We start from the raw sequence: 17,095 nt of genomic DNA, 5'->3' as shown, positions 1-17,095 counted from the left end.
TAGGAATTTAATTCAGAGGTTACGTAGAAAAGCAGAATTTCTTAAAGACATATGTATCACTGAAAGCTCACAGCATCATGGACGACATCCAGAACACACTGCACTGTTGTCAGAGGCTGTTTGTTCCTGACAGCTCAGACTCAAAATAACCACAGAAACACTATTTTAATTACAATACTGTTTGGCCAATAGCTTAAGCATATTTGTGGCTAACTCTTACATCTTAAATTAACCCATTTCCATTAGTTTGTGTATTAGCACAATGTCATAGAAAAGTTTCGGCAACCTCCAGCAGAGGTGTCTGTCTCCTCATGGCAACTACATGACTTCTACCTGACTTTGCCTTCTTTCCTCCTCTATTTGCTTGGAACTCCTGCCTTGCTCTATTCTGCTAAGCTGCTGGATGAAACAGATTTATTCATTAACCAATAAAAGCAACACATATACAGAAGGACATACCACACCACTGCACCATATGTCAGCATCACAAAAGGTTTGGGTTTCTTTTCGAGGTAGCTCAGTTGTTTTGGTTTCCTGGTTACTTCAATTTAGTTGGTCTGATCCTTTTCCACGCAGTTCAGCTGATCTCCACATCTTCCACACAGTAGTTTCGCTTTCTGAGTGTCCCTTAAAAGGCCTAACTGGTTATATGTGCCTGGGGAGAGGAACTCATTACGAGTCATGTGACTTTCATGGATTTCTGGAGGCTATTGAGTTGATTATTTTATGAGTTTAATCATTTTCCAAGGATAGAATGATTTTACACCCCCTTAGGTGAAATTTTATGCTTTCGTTGAGCTTCCCTCAAAGGTGGAATTTTTAGTCTATGAAAATATTATATACAGCACAGAAACAAAAAGTACAAATAACACATCATTTAAAATATTTAAAAAATAATGTTTGTAATCTATCTTCTGTCTATCTGTCTTGTGCTTATTTATCATTCATGTCAATGTGTCTATGATTTACAGTTTTATTAGAATGATTAACATCAATAACTTTCTTGGTCCAGATTCTAAATAAAGTCTTATTTCATTAATATAATGTGTAGGTTCCAGAATAACCAATGGTCTACTCCGTATTGAAGTTTTGTAAATATTTTCAGAATCTGGTTTTCAATTTTACTCTATTTATATCAAGAAAATTTCTAAAATACATCTCCCGAATGTAAACAATTATCCCCTTTTGCTGGGAAAATATTTAAAAGATCATTATTTAAGAAATAATTCTGTTTAGATTTAATTCTTTAGTACATACATGATAGTTAATAGCTATATATGTTCTGAATTGCCATAAGTCAATTCAATTTTGTGTTACAGAGATTAAAGTTTGGTAAATTATATATACATGGTATATCCATTGTAATTAGATAGTTTGAATCCAGCCATGTGATAAGTCTTATCACAAAATAATTTATTTTAGTTTTCTCTTTCACTTAGTGTATGCTGTATATTCTACGTACATAACTGCTTGACTTTTGAGCATCAAGTCTCTATGCTGAATGAAAGATATTAATTTTTCATGTTAATATTCATAAAATAAATATGTGTCAAATGGTAAATCCAATTTTAGAATTCTTTTTCTTTGAAATAGTTTCTATTACCTAAAAATACTAATATTCTCCTTCTCCACAAAGTAAAAAAGAAGTAAGATTGTCAAAATGCTTAGAATTTACAGCAGAAGTTATTGTATAACAATTGTAACTATATTCCTTTCATGGGCCTGTTTTATGTCTTTTAATGTTGCTTTGATTTTTCTTTATCTAGTTTAATAATCCTTTATTTCAATACTCAACATTTTCAGAAACATATAGATATTCAGAGGGAAATAAAAAGGAAATAACTAATTCTGTTTTCAAATTACAGTACATACCTTCAAGCATTTTCATTCAAAATGTGAAAAAAATCAGTTTAGATTAAAAACGGGAAGAAGAAAAACACCGAGCTTGATAATGACATTTCACAATATAAAGAATGACTGTGATGAAAGGGTCTATTATTTTAAATTCTACTGATATTAACAAAATGCGTTCAGCACTAAAATGTGCTGTCAAATGAATTTTATTTGAACTACAAAACTCTTGTGAGAGGAGTAATAACAAAACCTCAGTTAGTTCCTCCTTCCCCATAGATTTCAGAAACTTCAAAATTCCACTGTATTTTATGATCTGATCACTTTCCACATGAAGAAACCACATATTAATTTCCTGATCACTGAATTAGATTGATATTCTTATTCTGCAGCTCATCTGCCTAAGAACTGTTGCAGCAATTCCTAGCTTCCGGATGGCTCAGTTTCTTCATCTATAAAATTAAGATAAAGTAATGTTAAACCTCCTAAATACTGTTATGAAACAAATGGCATAATTGAGATACAAAATAAGAGCATTTGGTACATAATTGCCAAACAATATCATAACCACTTTTTTTTAAAAAATGGTTTTCAATTGCCAATGTGACAAGAATACTGAATAGTATATAGTTTATTGTACATACTGAATAATTTTTATGAAGGCAAAGCTCTGTTTTGGAGGATATGATGGCATGCTAAATTGGTTTTGAGACAGTGATAAAAAGGATGTAGAAGAAAATAAGAAAATTGTATAAGATCGACTGAAGTAACAAAATAATTACATTTTCAAGATCCCTAGCAAAATCTCCAGAAATTAATTTGGCCATTGATATTTGATACTGAGTCAGTTATATATGTTTGTGTTTAGGCACACATACACACACACACACACATACACACACACACACACACACATTTGATGACCAGTGTAGCCATGGGCATCACAGGTACCTGGAAGGGGATAATGGTAAAGGGAGACACTATACTCACGTCTCACTTTAGTAATGAACAAAATTTGTTTTCCTTCTGCTGTGTCTTAGGAAGCTAATAGACTAGCGCTGCAAGCAGAGCTTAGTGAAACCATAGCAATCCCTTATCTTATTTCTCTCTCCTGCAAATCTATGTATTTTTGGCCTTGCTTCCTAGGTTCTATCTCCTGCCTTGAGTTTTTCACAGTCACAGAGCATTGCATATGATTTATAACACATAGCCTGTCCTGTAAGATATCCAAGGGCAGTAGGTTTAGGTTGTAACATTATAAGAATTATTAGTAGTGTTATTATTTATACTAATCTTATAATCCAATTGTGAATTTAACTGGAAGGCAATCCAAATACTATATTTAAATAAAACTCAAAAAGAGTATCTATTATAGACTAACTCAAAATTACCTCCAAATTAATTCCACATAATCTACAAATTTGAATGTTGCAACAAAAATTTATCCTTTAAAATGTAAGATTATAATATATTTTATATAATAGCAATGACATTGAAATATAACTCAAACAATTTCCAAGATTTTGTTTGACTTCACTTTACATCATTACTTCAGCAAACCCCATGATAAAAGACATAGGTGAAACAGGAAGAGATGCAACCAAGAGGCTGAAAATTCAAGTTTAACTGTCTTTTTCAAATTCATTAATAATGAATCCTTAGAAAAATTGTCAGTACTCATCGGAGTCTCTCTGTCATAATTTGTAGGGATTATGACCCATCTATAAAATGACCTAGTGTGTAGCAAACACACATGAAATCCATTAACTCAGTAGTCACAGGAAAACTAAGAACTTATCCCAACCCAATCCTCTTCATTTATTAGAATAGTATTCATTCATATTTACAGAGAAAATGCTCAATGGGTATTGAGTAAGAAAATGGTGTATAAACTGCTAAACCAATTCTTAACACAATGTAGACAGTCAATAGGTGCCACTTTTTCTATTTATTAAGTGGAAACTCCTAAAAAATTTTGTCAATGCATTGTTTTTAGAAGGTGAAAATGTTCACTTGATTTAACCCCTAAAACCTGTTGGCAACGAAAGGACACCCGCCAAGAGAGGAAGAATTATCTTCTCCCACAATAAGTCCCTTGACTGATTATTCATCACAAAGATATCAGCCCTGAAACAAACTAATAAAAACGGACTCAGTGATTGTATTTATGTATTTGTTTATATGTGTGCATGTTTAGGAATAACAATCATATAAAAAGAGGCTGTGGACTTGAGAGTAGGAGTACATGGGAGGATTAGAAGAGAGGGGAAATAGGGGGGATAAAGGAAAGAAAGCGGAGGGAGAAAGTAATGTAATTATATTTTAATTTTTAAAAGTTAAAGGATGTTAAGGCGAATAAATAAAATGCAAAGTTAAAATTCCAATTTAAGTTGACACTTTTGTTCCATTAAAAATTACAGGGGTGCATGAGTGTTCGCAACTAAAAGGTAATCTATAAAAATAAAGCAGCATTACGGTACATAACTTCTTCTGTTTAAGAAGAGTTTTCTTTTTTCTTAATTTCGGTAGAGTAAGATGACATTTGCCATTTGTTTCTCAGATGGAATATCCCTTAACCTAGAGACAGGGCAAACAAGTGTTTTGGATATTATGAGTGAGTAATGGTGATTTTAATGATATTAGAGTAACTACTTCTGGCATCTTACAAGGTTTATCCAAATCAGTCCCCCTCACAACTTCATACTAGCAGGTTCCCCCTCTCTGCATAAGGTTAAAGATGAATACTTTAAAGGCAGAGAGGTTAAGTATGATTCTTACCTCATCATAAAGAAACCATCCCACTTTAGCATGAAAGGCAGAGTTGAATAGAAATCCATACTCAAAGGATTCAAGTACAAAAGTTTAAGTCTCAGTCAACTAGAAGCTCAAATCATACTGGTAAGCATTCTATTTGATGGAAGGCACTCTGCCTTAAGTCACAGGAGAAAGGTGATCATCAATGTCATTCATCCATAAATCTTGCGACCCACAACAAGTACCTGCCTGCAAGGCATACTGACAAAAGTATTATGAGAATAATCAGGATTTTGCTGGATTTAAGACCCACTACATGACATGGAACATAGACCTGACAAGCTAACGTATCCATGATCCTGAGGATAGATAAGTCATGGATCTATGGGAAAATCTACTAGTAATATTCTTCTTAAGTAATATATCTATAAAATTCCTCCAGTGGCATGTTATCATATCCATAGATCAGTACAGCACTCAACTCTCATCAGAAATGCTTCTTCTTACACTAATTGGTAATTATATAGAAATCCACAACTGGAAAATGTATAGATCATAAGACACTTTGAAGTACTCAGTTCGAAGTAGGATGCCTTCATTAAACCTCTCCCATTAAAGGCACAAGGATTTATGCAGGAGAGAAGATCCAGTCAGACAGTTACTCAGCATTGAAAGAGGGAAATGGACGTGGGGTACCAGCCTTAATTAACGAGACACTTAGGTTGATACCTTCTGACAAAGGGAAAAAATGGTTTTCTACAATGGAGTTTTACTGGGTATATCACCCACATCTCAGAGCAGGTCCCTGTGCAGGAAGATTTAGCCAACACAAAATGAACTTCTTGGTTTTTTTTTTTTCTTTTTTTGGTGAACTTTCTGTTTCGTTTTGTTCTGATTTAGCCATATTTGTCTTTTGTGATTGTTTGTTTTGAACTATATTATACACTATTTTTAGCAATTTTGTATATGTGTGAGAGAGAGGAGAGAGAGAAAGACATAGAGAAACAGAAAAGGAAACACACACACACACACACACACAGAGAGAGAGAGAGAGAGAGAGAGAGAGAGAGAGAGAGAGAGAAACAGAGAGCTCATAAACAGTTAAGGTGGTGGTCAGGATCTGGGAAGAGGTAGGGAAGGAAAAAAAAACACAGTTAAATGTATTGTATAAAAATTTTGAACAGAAAAAACAGGTGGTGGTGGCGCACGCCTTTAGTCCCAGCACTTAGGAGGCAGAAGCAGGCAGATCTCTCTGAGTTCGAGGTCAGCATGGTCTACAAGAACTAGTTTCATGACAGGCTCTCTTGGAAACAACAAACAAACAAACAAACAAACAAAAAATTGAACAAAAATGGAAACAAAAATGTAGAAGTTTGTTTGCTTCTTTGTTTTGTGTTTGTTTTTGGTGTTTTTAGGAAAATATTTTAGAAGTTTTTTTTTTTTTTTGTGTGTGTGTGTGTGTGTGTGTGTGAAACATTATTATTATTATGACTTACTCATCCATGCTCCAACAGTGATTTGGTTCTCATGATATCATTGAAGAAGTACATTTTAAACTGAAATTCTCAAACGGTCAAAGCCTAGTGACAGGCTTTCAATTTGCATCTAAACTCAGAGAAATACTACGTCTGTGAACTTCTTTCCCCTTCTTGAATGAATTTGTGATCTTGAGTTTTTCTCATATTAATCATTTGCTTATCTTTTATAATTGCTCATTTTCTTCTTTATACCGCTGTAACTGAAACCAGCCCCACACTTGTCTATCTTCTACCCAATATTTAAGCCATGCCAGCCAATCACATGACATCAAATTTTAATCCTATGATAATATCTCTGAAATACTAATCCTATCATGTGTCTTCTGTCATGCAGGACATTAAAACTTAAAACATCACTCATTAGATAATGGACCTCCTGTTCCACCACTCCTTTATATCTCCATCCTAGGAATCATGATGCATTATACTCTTTTCGTCACCTACACTGAAGGCTTCTTATAATGATCTACTATTTGTAATTTTCATCTAACCCTTTGTTAACATTTTCAAAGCTGTATCCAGTCCTCTAAGGTATGAAAACCACAATTTTTCCTTTTTTCTCAACTCTGTGATGAGCAGTCAGAACTCTCCATATGTAACAGCTGTCATATCACATGGCAACCAAAGTTTGGATTTCATCCTGGGGCTGCATGTTACTCAGCTGACTTGGAAAGGCCTTGATTTGCATGAGTTAGCCTCAGTTGCCCTAGTTTCTAGCTCTCAAAGTCTTTTTATGTAACATTGATGGTGTCCTTTTGCTCTAAAACGACTTTGGGGTGTGATAAAACGCATGTGTGTTGAAGACAAATGATAACCGGAGCCCGTGATTTAATACACTTCTTTATAGATGGGTAGATAAATACCATGTGAGATGTTCATCACAGGGCTTAATGAATCCCCGCCGTAACAATTGAACTGGCAGTTTCGCTGAGGCATACAGCCGTTCATTAAGAATAAGGGCCTCTGAGTTGATTAAGAAGAGATTTCAAGAAAACCTCGAAGTGTTTCTGTTAAGTTCAAAAAGGAGGTGAAAATGTGACATGGGTGTGGTAGACAGAAAAACAATAGCTTACAAAAATATTTAGCCCTGATTCTGAGAATTTGTGAAGATTTTGTAGATGTGATTAGACTAAGAAATTGGGGATGAACAAATTAGTTTGTTATTATCACAGTGGGCCCAATCTAATCACATAGTCCCTCACAAAATAGACACATTTCTCTCAGCTGTAGTCAGTCAAGAGGGAGATGTGGCCAGAGTAGGATAACCAGAATAATAGCAAGCTCTCTGACTATGGAGACAGAGGAGAGTCATTCAAAAGAAAATGGCTCTATTCTAGAAGGTGGAACAGCCAAGGGAGGTATAATTTTCTAACACCCACCAAAAGAGAGCCCAGGTTGATGACACTGTGGCTTTAACCCAGGGAAATATATGTTAGACTGATAAAAGTTGGTTAAAAAAAAAAGTAAATTTAAGAAACTAGCTGCAGGATAATATACATGTACTACAATAAAAAAAAACTGAATTAGAATATTCTTACTCTGTCACAACTAAGAAAATTCTGCTAATGGACTTAACAGTTTCCAGTATAATCATTTTATCTCTTGACCCTGGGCCATAGCACTCCACATGGCTGAAACAACATGACTGAGGCTTAGATAACTTTGGTCCACCTCTGAGGGCCCATTGACCCTGTGATAAATGTACTGTTAACAACATCTTGCTGCGTTGCAGCCCTTCTGAAGACTGGGAGCTGTATTGGAGTAAAGGACTCAGAATCATCTTTTTTTGTCTGCTTTTCATATGTTATATTAACTAAAACTCTGGGTTTGCCTCTAAGTCACTAGGGATTAGGTCTTTGTATGAGATTGTCTTCCGTTCTTCTCTGATTACATACATGAGTCTAAAGCTACCTGGGATTTGAGTCTCCACACTAAAACTTTCAACCTCTTTTTAGGTTGAGTTGCCATAATACCATAGAATAATTATAAACACTAGGAAGCTAATTCCATAATCATAAATAGTAAGTGGATCTACTATATTGGGGACCACATTGCTGATTTTTATATGACACTGATGTAAGAATAACAAAAAGCATTCCTGATATAAATGGTACGAGAAAATATAAATCTCATGTATGATTTTTCTCTTGGATAGTTTTCAGTCTTCACAGTTGGGCCTTTCTCCTTAGAATCACACATCACACTTCACTCACTCTCAGATTCTTCTTTTCTGCTCTGGTCAGACTAATATTATTTCGTAATCCTAATGATAAAGATGATAGAGATACTATAATGTTTTGTTTGTCATCTGTGACCTAAGAGACACTTTCTAAACATTCAAATAAAGATATTATTGTGACAGCTAATCCTGATCTTCATGTTCTATCTCAGGATCTTGGGAGCTGGACCAAGTACCTTCTTTTTTATGATGAAATTTTGTTTTGAAAAACTATTTTCTGTCTCATCGAATAGACCCTCTTCTGCCCAGGCTTATGAGGTTAAGCTTTTCAATCAAACTTTCTCTTCAATGTTACCACATCATCATTCGTTTCTGTCACCATTCCATGATTTTGGGAAACTTTCAAATTCTATCACTGATGACCAAACATATAACTCCATAGAAGAATGGATTGATCTCAGATTCACCAATTTGTAATCACACTTTTAAACCTCTTTTTCAAAAAAAAATTGGACATGATGCAATTCTTATACATCTTCAAAGTGTGTTTCTTTTTAAAAATAAATTACTTAGATGTATTAAATGTATTACATGAATTATCTCCTTAATTCTGCCCAGCTCCCAAGAGTCCTCTGTAGCATGATGGTCCCGCTTGTTGGGGTTTCTGTCCCACCCAGTACCCCACATCCGGCAAGCCACAAAGAAAAATACACACAGAACTCCTTAAGATTATAAACTGATTGGCCCATTAGGTCAGGCTACTTATTAGTTCTTATGACTTATGTTACCCCATTATCCTTATCTACGTTAGCCACATGGCTCAGTACCTTTTCCAGCAGGGCAGTTTACATCTTTCCTCTCCGGTGGTCTGGGCAGAACTGCGGAGGGAGCTTCCTGCTTTCCAGAATACTCCCAGTCTCTTTGATCCACCTCTACTTCCTGTCTGGCTTTCCCGCCTATACTGCCTGTCTGGCCAATCAGCGTTTTATTAAAATATGATTGACAGAATACAGACAATTCTCCCACACCAGTCCTCATCAGTATAATTTCATTGCAGCTGCTTTTTAACAATTCTAATACATTTTTATTCATCTATCCCTGAAAAGATACAAAAATCTACCCAATTCATATTTTCTTTTGCAGCAACTATCTCCAAACAACTGAGTACCACTACAGAAAAACTTTCAACTCCCTGGTGTCACTTTATATTTTTGTGGTGGTTTTAATAGGAATGATTTCCCATTGAATCACATGTTAACTCTTAGCCCATAGGGAATGGCACTATTAGGAGGTGTTTTCTTGTTGGAGTAGGTCCATACTTGTACGAGGAAGCATGTCACTTTGCAGGACAATGTTGAGGTCTCATTTGCTCAAGTTATTCTCTTTCTGCTGCCTGCGGACCAAGATGCAGCTCCCCTTCAGCCACCTTGTCTGCCTGTTTGCTGTCATATTTCATACGGTGATGATAAATGAATTAAACATCTGAAACTGAAAGCCAGTGTCAATGAAATGTTTTCCTTTAAAAGAATTCCCATCATGTCCCTTCACAGAAATGACTGAAAACCCCTAACTAAGACAGAAGTTGGGATTGGAAGTGGGGTATTGCTGTGGCATGCTTGACCACATTTTGAGGACATGGGTTACGGAAGCAATGAAATGCTTTAAGGACTGCTTAATAGTCCATTATAGTGGAATCATGGAAGACAGCAGTGCTGAGGGTGATCAGAACTGTGCGGGCCTGCTTCAAGTGGTTTCAGAGGAGAGGAATTTTAATACATTGCTGAGAGATCACTCTTGTGATATTTTGGTGAAGAATGTGACCTTGTCTGAAGAGTCTGCATGACCCTAAATTAGATTAATTCTGTTGGCAGAGGAAGTCTCAGAACAGCCTATTGTGTGGCTGATAGTGGTCACTCTCATGAATATGTATAACAAAAAGGAGTATGCTGTCCAGAAAAAAAAATGAGGAGAAAAGGACCACTAGGAAAACGGAAAACTCTAAGTCCTATGTTCAAGAGAGAAACAAATGAATTGAAAGCCTGATGTTAAAGGGAAAAAGGCAGTGGTGACTTCAGGGCAAGAGGTCGCCAAGCTAAACTTCCAACTTCTAAAAAGAAATTAAAGAACAGTTTGCGTCTACACATGGTGATGGATGCCTTTAATCTCAGTATTCATAGGAACAAGTCTGACAGATCTCTAAGTTTTAAGCCAAGCTGGTATACAAATTGAGTTTCAGTACAGTTGAGTTGAGGTAGTGAAGGGTACCATTAAGAACAGTAAGTTTGTGAAGACGTAATTGAACAAGGAGGCTATATTCCAGCCCCAGTAAGCAAAAGTTGGCAGCATTGGACATTTGGTTCTGGCTTTAGATTTGGGGATTGAGGAAAGATGTTATGGAATCACCCTTTGCAACTAAGGAAAGCAGCGAGGCCAGAAGTAACAGGAGTTACTGTTCCCTGTGTGGAGGTACAGAGAGGTTGTTGAGTGAAGCTGTGATGGTGAAGCCAAGATTGCCTTGGAGAATTCAAAACTTTGGAGATGCCGGAGTCATCTTGGATATCCACCTTGGAACCCACCAAGGAAGTGGAGTAGGAGAGTGAAACCATCCCAAGGGAAACAAACGTGTTACAGTCAACAAGAATAAAATGAGTTGGAGATAAGAAGAATGCTTTGACATCAAACATACAGATGCAGAGTTTGGCATTTGCACAGCTGGTTTTAAGTCTTGCTTTGGTTCAGTGTTTCCTCACTGTGCTTCCTTTTCTACTTTTTAAAAAGGTAATGTATATTCTATATGAACGCATGTTGGAGGTGTGATCTGCTTTTTTATTTTGATTTTATAGGGATTCCAGTTAAGAGATTATATGAATCTCAGAAGAGACTTTGAATTTGGAGACTACTGTAGACTATGAGGACTTGTGAAGCTGGAGTGGATGTAGTTCTCCATTATGTTACAGCTACAAGCCTTTGTAGACTGGGGGTAGAATGTGATAGTTTGAATAGTAATGACTCCCATAGACTCTTGTGTTTGAATGTTACGCCCATAGTGAGTTGCACTATTATAGGCGATGAGGTTTTTTTGGAGCAAGTGTATCTTTTTGGAGGAACTGTGCCACTGTGAAAGCAAATTTTGAGGTCTCATATGCTCATGGTATACCCACTGTGCACACAGTCTCCTTCTGCTGCTGGCAGACCATGATATAGAACTCTCAGATCTGTCTGCATCACCATGTCTGCTTGCTTGCTGCCAGGCTTCTCACCCTGATGGTAATGAACTGAAACATCTGAAACCATAAGCCAGCCTCACTGACACTTATGAAAGGTGCAGTCGTTATGGTGTCCCTTAGCAGCATAAAAATCATAACTAAAACAAACCCTTATCATGGACTCCTAGGGTCGGTGAATGGCTCTACAAGTCTTTACTTGAAAAAAATGAAAAAGCTTCTCAATTTACCCCTCAATCTACCACACTCTCAGCTAACAATTTTGCTCTTAGAGCAAGTGAGAAAATGTATGCCCTCAGGGGGAAAAAACACGTATTAATTCCTTTCCTAACCCAAACAGACAAGATGGCTCTGTATTACTGGCCATGGACTGTATGCCTGTCACTTCAAATATCCTCCCTATTTATCTGTTATTAGTGCATTGAAGAAACTTAGTAGCATGGAGATTAAATATATGGTATCAGAAAGTAAACCCAGGTGTTCTGGTTATAGTATTTATAGTTCATCTTCAAATTGTGTTGCTGTGAACATCAAACTCAAATGCATACATGGTTGTTATATTGTGTGTGTGTTTGTTGACAAAGACCACTCATTAATGATTAATGATTAATATATTATTACATATATACATATATTGTATTGTGAGTAATTGCAATCCACCAGAAAATGTCATCATAAAATGATAATATTAACATTTTTTTCAAAATGCAATTAATTTTATAAGAAATTAAGTTTAAAATTTCTGCTCTGAATTTAAACAATTTGATTATTTTGATTCATTTTCTTATTGACACTGGGACTTAATTTACAATATTTTGATACTTATTTAATTATCAGTTTGTGTGCATATATACATGCATGCATGTGCTTGTGCATGCCTCTGTGTTTGTGTATGTGTGTATCACACATGTTTGTACTTATCCATACACGTATGTATCCCTTGTGTAGACAATAGAAAAGAAATTGTATAAGTCATTTCTCCCATTGCACTGTGTAGGTTCTGAGAATAGAACTCAGGTCACAAACTTGTTTATAGGGGATTTTATATGCTGAGCCATTCTGCTTTCCTGAGATACAATTTGTCCATGAGGAACTCTCAGCACTAAAACCCCTCTCAGCAGTAACATAGCAGAATTCCTAATAACCACCTGTACCATTCCATTCCTTGCCATCTAGAATCTGACAGTAACACCCTATTTCTGAAAACACCATATACTTCAGTCATAGAATATGCAGAAATCAAGCTGGTAGCTATATGGAAGTCTCATTTACACTTATCATCTTTCATGTGATTGGAGGAGAAAAAGAATCATCAATAATATTAGCTGTGATACCTACAAGCTACAACAGCCAAAGGTCTGGACTAACATGCATACTGGTGCAATAGTGGTAGGAACCTCATGAGAATAAGCAACCAGTTTCGACTGGATTTAAGTGCTGGTCCACATGAGGAAATACATCCTTGGTACAATTATTACAAGCACCAGTGGCAACATAAGTCCCAAGTCTTAGGAAAGAGCTATGATTTTCCAGAATGGATATAGAATTAAACTGATGCCTAATGACTTATCTGTTACCTATAGATCAATGCTTATCTCACCACTCATCTGAGAAGCTTCTATTTTTATCAGGTGGTTATTAATACAGCAACACATAACTCAGCCAAGGTGCGGAGAACAAGGCACTGAAGAATGAAGAATATAAACTGCACCACTCCCTCCCAAGGCTAAGGGGTTATTGCAGACAATAGTTCATAAGGAATTAAAGACACAGAGGTGGTAGATAATTACAACCAAACAGTGTCTTCTGAACCCAGCAGAGAAGTTGTACCTGTGAACTCACAGTGATAGTGACAGTGTACACAAAAGCTATGCAAGTCTAAGCCAAAACAGCTCCCAACATGGAGGCAAAGATTGAGCTTGAATGCTTAGCACTACGTAAGGAATTATTGGCAATTATTAATTGCTTATTGAAGATACAACCTTCTCTTAGATTGCAGTCCTAATTAAGTTGACAAGTTTCTGGCTGAAGACACACCCAAGGAAGTTTAGGCTACAGAATTTTATTTAAAAAAAAAAAATAAAAGTATAAAACTTGTGTTGGTCGAGTAGGTGGATATTGCTATATTTTGGGGAGTGGGAGGATGACTATCAGAACATGTACAAAAGACCTTAATTAAGGTGATAGACTAGTAAAATGTTATGTATATTATCTTGCTTCTTAAACTTGAGCAGGTACCATTATTACTTGAATTGACTACAATATGCATAAACTTCTGTTATTCTACCTTGTACTAATAGAACATCTGTGCTCCTTTCTTAACTGAAGTATTAAAATCAGTGTGCTTTTGTGTGGACTACATGGAGAGAAGCTAAGAACACTTGAGCTGAGAAAGTATTCTTCCTGAGCATAGCCTTTCAATTCTTCCTGCCAAAGAACATGAGTAAAGCCATTGTGGATACTTTAGGTGAAATTAGCAACCAGCTAAATTCACTAACACCTTTGTGAGGTTATTTAGCATAGAAATACCAACCATTTAAGATGCTAATGAAAATTATCCCTCAAGTTATAAATGATTATTGCATTTTTTTCTAACAAAGCTTCTACAGGGCTATAGATTTCTAGAAAATTCGGGTTCTGTTCATGGGTTTACATTTCCAAGTTTGTTTCCCTGTCAATATAAATTGCATGGAGAATTAAACAACTATACACAGCTTGAGTTCTCAAACCTTCCAATTCAAGAAGGCAAACAGTTTGCTTCTGGAAATGGGATGTTGGATCCTTAAGGTCTCTGTACATGCTTTGGCCCCATCGAGAGTATCCTGAAATAAAAGCAGGAATTCATCAGAAATCCAAAGAAGCTACTGACTGAAAGTAAAGAGAGTCTGTAAAAAGGTATTTCTCCAAGGGTTCTGCTTTGAGAACACAAGAGTTCTGTCAACAAGTTTAGAGTATAAAAAAAGAAAAAAACTAAAAAAATGTCACCAACGCAGTTTGTCTCTCAGTCATTCCTTCTTTAGTGAAGGGTTTTGCTACTTTAACCATGAGAAAGAAATTCTACTCTGCTGGTGGTTGCATCAATTGAGAACATGTTGATACCTTATATGAAAATTAAATAGCTGCCCATCGGTAATACTGATAAAGAGAAACTGGCCCTCCTTATCTATACTACAATTTTCCTAGAAAGAATACACGTTAGTGAAAGGTAGAAATACAAGTAACAAAGAAGTCTTGTGTTCATGGAATGCTGCTGCTGTCGAGGGAGTCTGACAAAGCGAATGTGTCTGCTATCTGACAAGGCAAGATTATGAAGGGGCAGCTCCTACAAGCATTTCCAGGAGCAAATGGCTCTCAAAAATCTGAGAATCTGCCTTCTTTGTTTAGCCAATGTAAGGTGCACGGTATAAGTTAAGAATGATTTGCTCAAGAAGATTCTAAGAAGACTAGGGAAGAGTCTTGTCAATGACACTCCTTGGGAATTCTTAGACTATCGAAAAGCATGGCTGCTAACAGACACTCTCAGACTAAAGAAGAACACAGCCACTGGTACCCCTTGGGCACTCCCTTTTAGTTTCTTTTTTCGATTGCAATGATCACTCTTTCCTCCATTACCTCCAAGTTTTTTTCACAATACTTCTTTGAGCTTATACTCTTTTAGAACTTGGATTTCTGAAAAAAAAAAAAAACTTCACTTTACTCCAATTAACAGGACACAATTCAGTTTCATGCATAGTTTAGGAATTCTAAGGGCAACTGATTATTTTCAGAGTGAAAAACTCCTGCACAATATTTTTCTCCATCCCAGTCTACAAGGCACAAATGGAAAGCAGAGAAAAGGTACCAGCCTCAGTCACCTATTGATGCATGAGTACCAACTTAGAAATTCGTCACTGTTCTCACTGGGCAAAATATCGCACCCTGCCCATATCAAAGGCTCTCATCCTCAGAAACATTTTATGTAGTCAACCTTAGACCTCATGGGTTAAAAACATTTCTTTCATGTGACCCCCATCCTCCCTATAATTTATTAAATTCAGAAAGGTTTCGTCAAGAAAAAAAGATCCAAACTTGACCATATTTTTTATATTTAGACGCATCTCTATACAAAGTGATTTTTATATTTATAGGTATTTGATGAGTAGGAAGGCTTGAAAGTAAAATGCTTCATAAGCTCATATGTTTGGCTGCTTATTCCCAAGGTTATGTTGCTGCTATGCAAGACTGGAACTTGGTGCATGTAGAACCTATGTAGATTCATAGATTATGACTGGGAGAGGGTTGCTTTGAAGATACCAGCTTTTACTTTTTCTTTGTGGTTTCGGTGGTCTTTTTTTTTCTATTCACTTCTGTCATGTGACCAGTTCTCTAATATTCCTGCTCTCAGGAATAGGGACTATTTCCGGTACAGTGTCTTCTCCACTACATTGTACTCTTTATGATAGTCTCTCTAAAACTCTTTACAGTGAACCAAAGTGACTCTCATTTACCATAAGTTACGTTTGTTGGGCATTTGGTCATAGACATGTGACAGTAGTAAACACATATAATGTATTTTAAGTACTTCTGAACTGGCTACATACAGAACCTATTTCTAGCCTAGGGAAATAGGCAGATAAACTTGGTTCCAAAATGCCACTTTCCAGTATCTATGATCACACCATTGCAGAGATTAGAAACATCCACAGATTTTAGCCTTATCAAAATCTGAACCCACAAGAGGATAACAAGATAAGACTACTCAGGATGGCAAAGGAGCATGATATCTTAGAGATTCAGGGAGGGAGCATGGATTAATTCTGGATGAAATAAGGAATTTTTAACTGGGTGTTAGTAGATATCATTTTGAATATGTTAAGTATTCCATCAAATTCTACTTAACTAAAACAAAAAGGATAAACACAATATTTTTTTTTATGTTTGGAGGCATCCATCTCTATACAAAGAGATGTTATATGTATTTGGTGACTAGGAAGTTTTGAAAATGAAATGTTTCATATGCTCGTGTGTTTGAGATCTTGCTTCCCAGGTTATATCTCTACTGTATAATACTGTGAAAAAACGGGAGTATGAAATAAAAGCAGATGGACACTAGTTAATAAGGAAGTATTTTAATGCTTAAGGTATAGTGGAGAAACCTAAATTTTGTAAATATCACTTTGCTAAGTGATTTCAGAAAGTCACCCCAGCCTTCAGTGTGAATCTATATGGACTTCCAGGCTCCTAGTGTATCTGTATTGTAGTTTTCTGCTTGGAAATAGGAAGCATTCTTGGTATCTCTTCTGTGGTTTAATGTATGTGATACCAAGTAGGATCATAGGCAACATTCCACCTTTTTGTTCCATGAGAGGAGATAAGTCCTTATCTTCAACTATGTCCTGTAAAATGTAGTATTTTCATGACATCTATTCAATTCTATCTTTAGAAAGAATATCAATCTTCCTAGAGGAACTAGCGTTGTCTTTAAAGCTTTACACTTAGCTACAAAATGATCCAAGCAGAGACAGTAACTCCTTCATGAGTGGTACTTAATTTTGACTTACAGATTTTGA

Source organism: Myodes glareolus, chromosome 12, assembly GCF_982192425.1.
Source record: "Myodes glareolus chromosome 12, mMyoGla1.1, whole genome shotgun sequence".
In the NCBI taxonomy this organism is placed as follows: domain Eukaryota; kingdom Metazoa; phylum Chordata; class Mammalia; order Rodentia; family Cricetidae; genus Myodes; species Myodes glareolus.
Note: the sequence above shows the minus strand (reverse complement) of the source record.